This window comes from Ostrea edulis, chromosome 6, assembly GCF_947568905.1.
Source record: "Ostrea edulis chromosome 6, xbOstEdul1.1, whole genome shotgun sequence".
Classification (NCBI taxonomy): Eukaryota; Metazoa; Mollusca; class Bivalvia; order Ostreida; family Ostreidae; genus Ostrea; species Ostrea edulis.
In genome coordinates this window covers 26,606,306-26,612,305 of record NC_079169.1, presented here as the reverse complement: position 1 = coordinate 26,612,305, position 6,000 = coordinate 26,606,306, and the positions used below count along the sequence as shown (strand labels likewise).

Here is a 6,000-nt window from a genome sequence, read left to right as displayed (position 1 = left end):
AGATTATACCATAGAAACAATAATATTCAAAATACAATCAGTGACTTGAATGCATGAATATTTCTGACTGTTTTGCATTAGGATACACGGTGGTAGATCTACTTACATATAATACAAAGAAGTATTATCATGTTCAAATGTCTCATGTATGAACATTGCTCATACTAATAGTGCATATTTTACTCTTGTTTTTTTTTCCCCTTTTCTTTTTATCGTCATTGCACATTGAAATGTTAACAATCATGTATGCTGTATGCCCGAGAGGGCCCTAATTTGGAAATAAATCATATTCTATTCTATATTTACTACTCCTCACTCCCACCCCCCTTCCTTTTCAAAAAAAAGAAAGAACAAGTACAAAGTGAATGATAGGTTAAGCGTTACAGTATCTATGTTACTCATTGCAGCTTATGAGCATTCTTATCTTAGTCATATAAGACAGAAAACTTTCGGAAATTTGATTATCAACACATCTCGACCACAACTGAAACACACGTGGGTGTTTCGGATTTACATTATTGCAACTTCCGGTCACTTAATGAGATGAGCTATGCATGACCTAAAGAGCAGGTTGTGACGCTGTGATGAACAGTAATTTTGTATTTGATGCCATTATGCACGGAGATACTATTCATATGATTATTGCTGAATGGTCAATTATTGTAAACAAACGGCATTCGACGAAATATCTTCTGCTATAAGTTACGTGATATGCAAATGAAGACAAATTTCCAACATGGCGGCTTGTTTTGTGGTAGGTCAGTAAGAATCGTAAACTTGTGTGCATTTATTTGTTAGTAAATGCTATTGTCAGTAATTTCTGGTCATGTTACATGAATTTTTATGACATTTTCTTTGAAGTTCATATTATTACAAGATGATAGAAATCCAATTCGTTATCTGGTGAGAAGGTGTGAAAATATTGCTATTGGCAGATGGTCAAATCTTTATTACCAATGCGACGAAGTGCACATTGCAATTTTGTTGCGTAGAATCGTTATACTTGTGAAGCAGGACATGATTGGTGGTAAATATTTAGAAGATAGGTTTTATTCAGACGAGGGGGTATGTCCGTATAATCCAATCATGTGTATATACATATAAATATAGCACTGCATGGTGGTTACTTTTTGTTTTCTTCTGTTTTATAGCACTCACCATTAGTCATCTGCATTTTGCACTTTAATACAACAATATGACATCATGTAGAGATTTTTAGAACACTATGCAATACCAAATGCGTAATTTGTAATTTTGCAAGTTGTACTGTAGAGTTTCCTATTGACATTGGTCAACTTTTATTTGCTGATCACTATTGGCAAAAAAGCTGACACTAATTTAAGGACATTTGATACAAACAAAAATATGGATGCATGGGTTGGTGCATATGTCTTGGCTTAGTTTGGTTTTTGTAAGTACAAATATAAGATTTCCAAAGATAAAAATAAAATGTAAGGGAATTTGTGAATTTTCTATGATTTTCAAAAATTTAGATATATTGTAGTATATAGGAGAGAGGAGAAAATCTTTGGTAGGACTGGGAATCGAACCCGGGACCCCTGCATTACTAGTCGGGTGCTCTAACCACTGAGCTATCCTGAGGCCGATATCCACAGTCCGTATATCCCTAATTACAATATATTATCCCTCCCTATCCACTATTATAACTCGATCTATACAAAATTCCCCCACTGCTTTGGACTTCATTGTATTCTTTTTAAATTTATTTAAATGTAAAGTTTGTTTTCATTTTCATAACTTTTGAAGAAAAAAAGTTTGTTTGTAGCAAGTGTCATATATAAAAATAAGAAAAAAACCACCCTGTGATATTTTAACAAGGACAGTGGTCCATATCTCTGACTATTTTATGCTTTTAACAATCTATTAGGACTCTTTTAAGTTGATCCAATGCATGGATTTTCTTACCTTTCTTTATCACTTATTCCTGTCAGATGATTGTGACTTGATAATGTATATAAATCCATTTACTAATAATTGACAAGTCAAAAATTACCTAACTATATGCAGTGTTGTGTTCTAAAACAAATACTGACCTTCATTGCTATATTGGAGTTAGCTTCCTGTATATCAGTATAAACTACCTCCTAAAAGTGAATTTTACAGCATGAATTTCAGATGTGAGTTTATGTTCTGACTGTGGATATTAGTCAGTGTGATCCTGAAGTTTGCATTTCAGCTCAGCAGGGCACTTCTGAGTAAATTTTGTCCATATCTTCCATTACTCTACCCCAGTCATGAAGAATAAGGTCTCTGTGTGAACAGATAATTATATTTTGAATCCTATGTTTCATTAGAACATATCCCACTGTTTCGTTAGTTGTTAGGAATTTTTATGTTCACAGTGACATAAAAAAATTTTAGTTGACAGATTCCACTAACAAAGACAAAAGTTGGAAAAATTGAATTGATTTGATTGGTGCAAAACTTTGAATCAGCCAATGAAAATGTGGGTTATGTTTTAAGTAAGTTGCTTTGCTCCCTCTGCTTTTTCTTAATCACTAAATTTTTACTTATTTATATATGAAAGGATCGTAAAATGGTGGGAATTCATGTTAGATCTTCAAGATTTTAAATATTATTATAGAATTTGTTTCTTGTATGACAAAACCGTGATAACATTTACAAGCAGATTCACACCATCTTTTGTAATTTGATGTCACAAATGACACATTTTATTGTCTGCCATATCATCTGTTTTCACCAAAAGTGTCACTTTTAGTGCTTGTTTTTATTTCATACCTTTTCGTCTATCTTAGAGGTGTACATATGTAGCAATATGTGAAAAGGAAAAAGTGAAAAATATTTTCCTTTTATTAGCTCACCTGACATGAAAGCTCAAGAGAGGTTTTCTGATCACTTTTTGTCCAGCATCCATCCATCTGTGAACTTTTAACATTTTCAACTTTTCCATAATTCAACCAAATGGGCTATAAAGCATCCTAGGGTAAAGAGGATTTACAATTGTTTAAAAGAAGGGTCACATCCTTTTCAAATGGGGGTATGATTAAGAAATAGTGAAAATGTAGTGGTTTCTTTTTAAAAATCTTCTTCTCAAGAACCATTGGACCAGAAAAGATAAAAATTATGTGAAAGCCTCCTTCATGAGTAGATGTTTAAATTTGTTCAAGTCATAGCCCTTGAGGGCAGGGTTGGGTCAGTATAGGGGGTCATAGTTTTTCATGGGGTTATGTAGAAAATAGATCAGGGCCTGTATTAGTCATATAATTATTCCAGCATCCTCAGGTAGTGTATATTCAAGTTGATTGAAATCATGGGTATGGAGGGGCCACAGTATTGGAGCAAAGTTTTATAAGGGAAAATATAGAGGAAAAAATATATTAAAAATTGTTTTCTCAAGAGTATAACAGTGCCATGAATAGTCATTTTAATATGGAAGCATGATGTAAAGAACTGTGGATTGAAGTTTTGAAGTTTCTTAAACTCATTATCTTGATTGGGTGGGGTGGGGCTCATAAGGGGATAAAATTTTGATATAGGTTATATATTTTTTGAGAATATATAGGAATTAGAGAACAATCTTTTCGAGAGGGCATTATTAGATTATGTCAGTATGCAAACATGTGACTACAGTCCAAGTTATATGAATTTAAAAAAATTTCATGGAGCTTAAGGTTACTAAAGTCGGGGATCAAATTTTACATGAATAGAGTTGGAAAGTCTTTAAAAATCTTCCAAGGTCATGTTAGTCACACTGATATTGAAGCATCCCCATGTTGTGTGGATTCAACTTAGGGAAAATCATAATCACATGAGGCTAGGTCATGATATGGGGTCAAAATTTGTCATTGGATTAAATAGGCCAATCTGAAAACATGATATATCTTTCCTTGATCCGGACGTAGTGCGCTTGCGTAACAGTAGTTTAAGACTTCCGGGTAGTATATTCGAGAAGCGTCATTATCAACAGTGCAAAAGGCCGCAAAGCTATTGCTGTATAATTTTACAGTAATCACGCCAACAAATATTTTAACATTAATAAAAAATCCCAATGCATAGGTTTACTTCATACACGTGAAAATAACCTACTTTGCATGTAAAAATAATAGAAAATTAATGTTGTAAGTAGAGGAGGACCCCCCCCTCCCACCCCCCGACGTTAAAGTGAAGGGCATGTCCCGAGACGCAGTAAGATTATTCTAACTACCCCCCCCCCCCCCCATTTTCCAGAATTTTACGTGTTTTATGACTGAAATTAGTATATATCATATATTGCATACATTTCCTCAGAATCTTTAGCCCGCGTTTTAATACAGTCAGATTTATAATAAAATATCAGAAGTTACTTGTTCAATATCAATGTAGTACATTCAGCGATAAAAGTTCTTCCACGATGTACGTCTAGGTATGTCGGAGCTGACACCTCTGGATTCTGAAAATGTACATCTCTTTGATTGGCGAGTAAAATTTATCCCAGCCTGCACTTGTAAGTGAGAGGCCACTGACAGATTTCCAGCTGTCTGCCCACAAATTTTACAAGTATAACGATAAAGAAATTCGTCGTCACAAACCATCTTTAAACTGACATTTACACATGCAATGTTTTGAAAATAAAATAACTTATAATTGAACGACCTGAATTTATAGTCGGCAAAAGTGTGTACCTGTAAATAAAGCCATTTTGGGTAAAATATTTGGAGTTTTACTCAAATTATTTTGTAAATTTGTGGCAAAAGGGGTGGGGGCTGGTCTAAATCTGTCATTGTAATTTCTGTTATGACACGATACGCGCCTACATAATCAAGTACATTTCAAGGGGGCTAAAACGAATAAAAGAGGGAAGATACAGAGATGTCAAAAGCATTCTATTGGGGGTTAAACTTACCTTCCCCTAGAGAGTACATTTGAGAATATGGCAGCCCCTCCCCCCCCCCCCCCCCCCCTCCCGGGATCACACAGATCTATGAAAAATAATTTATATCAATCGAGCAATATTGAATAAAATTAATTTTAAAATTTATTTGATTACCTATTTTTCTGCATTTTAAACATATCAGTTGATATTAACAATTCCAGCTTCATGCTGCAGTGTACAAATGATTTGCACACAGAATGAACACGGCCAGGTACTTTGGAGAAAACTACCCAAACATTGCAATCTGGTTTATTTTTGAAAGAGTCGATTGGTAGTGGTGGAATAATTTTAGCCCTGATAAAACAATGAGAGCATTGATTTCCTAATTTAATTGATTTCTTTTAATTAATATTTTGGAAAGGGGGGGGATGTTATGCAAGATCTTTGCAGTGTCGATCCTTGTAAAAACCCGAGCTTTGAGTTGATGAGATGCCATCATCTCTTGAGAATCAGAAGTTCTGTTCGATTTCATTCAAAATAATTATGTCAGTCGTTATATTGGAGACATATGTAAACAAATGAATGTCTGCGTGATTTCCAATTTAATTTTTAACAACAACAACCCCCCGAAAAATCACACACGACTCGATCAAGAAATTCGTTTTTGTTTCCATTAACATTTTCTTACTCTCTCGTACAAATGATTTCAACTGTTTTCGATTTTGAACAGCACCCATACTAATATAACTCTTATAATATATGCGAAGTCTGAGTGTATTACTACCCGGAAGTTGTCATATTCACACTAAATGTAAGAATACAAAGAGAGATAACTCACGTTTTCGGAAAGGCCTATAGGGGTAAGAATCTTCTGAGGAATAACATGGGGCCATGGTGACTCAGGTGAGCAGTGTGGTCCATGAGCCTCTTGTTCAAACACCTAGAAAATAATATTATATATGTATTATGTTAGATCTTCAGTGTTTGAAATTGCATGGTTTAAAACTTGGTATAGACCATGGGTCTATGCCAAAACAAGATGACTTAGACCTCATCGAATTGGCATAGACCGAAACATTGAAAAAAACAACAACAAAAACACAAATTTAAAACATTTTCATTTACTTCTAATAAATACTTAGAAAGCATATTTTCTTTCCATTTCT

At 34.1% G+C, this 6,000-nt stretch overlaps 1 protein-coding gene across 3 annotated transcripts in view; it reads left to right on the top strand.

Annotated features, from left to right (window-relative positions):
- The first annotated feature begins 363 nt into the window (after positions 1 to 363).
- The window catches only part of LOC125647971 (uncharacterized), a 103,527-nt gene continuing 97,890 nt past the window's right edge, over positions 364 to 6,000 (top strand). Inside the window, exon 1 of one of the 3 annotated variants that reach the window (XM_048874849.2) lies at positions 364 to 754. The gene's annotated coding sequence lies outside the window, so the exon portion shown is untranslated. Of the gene's footprint in view, positions 759 to 6,000 lie in introns of all 3 variants that reach the window. The other 2 variants (XM_048874847.2, XM_056142191.1) reach the window with 2 other exon arrangements.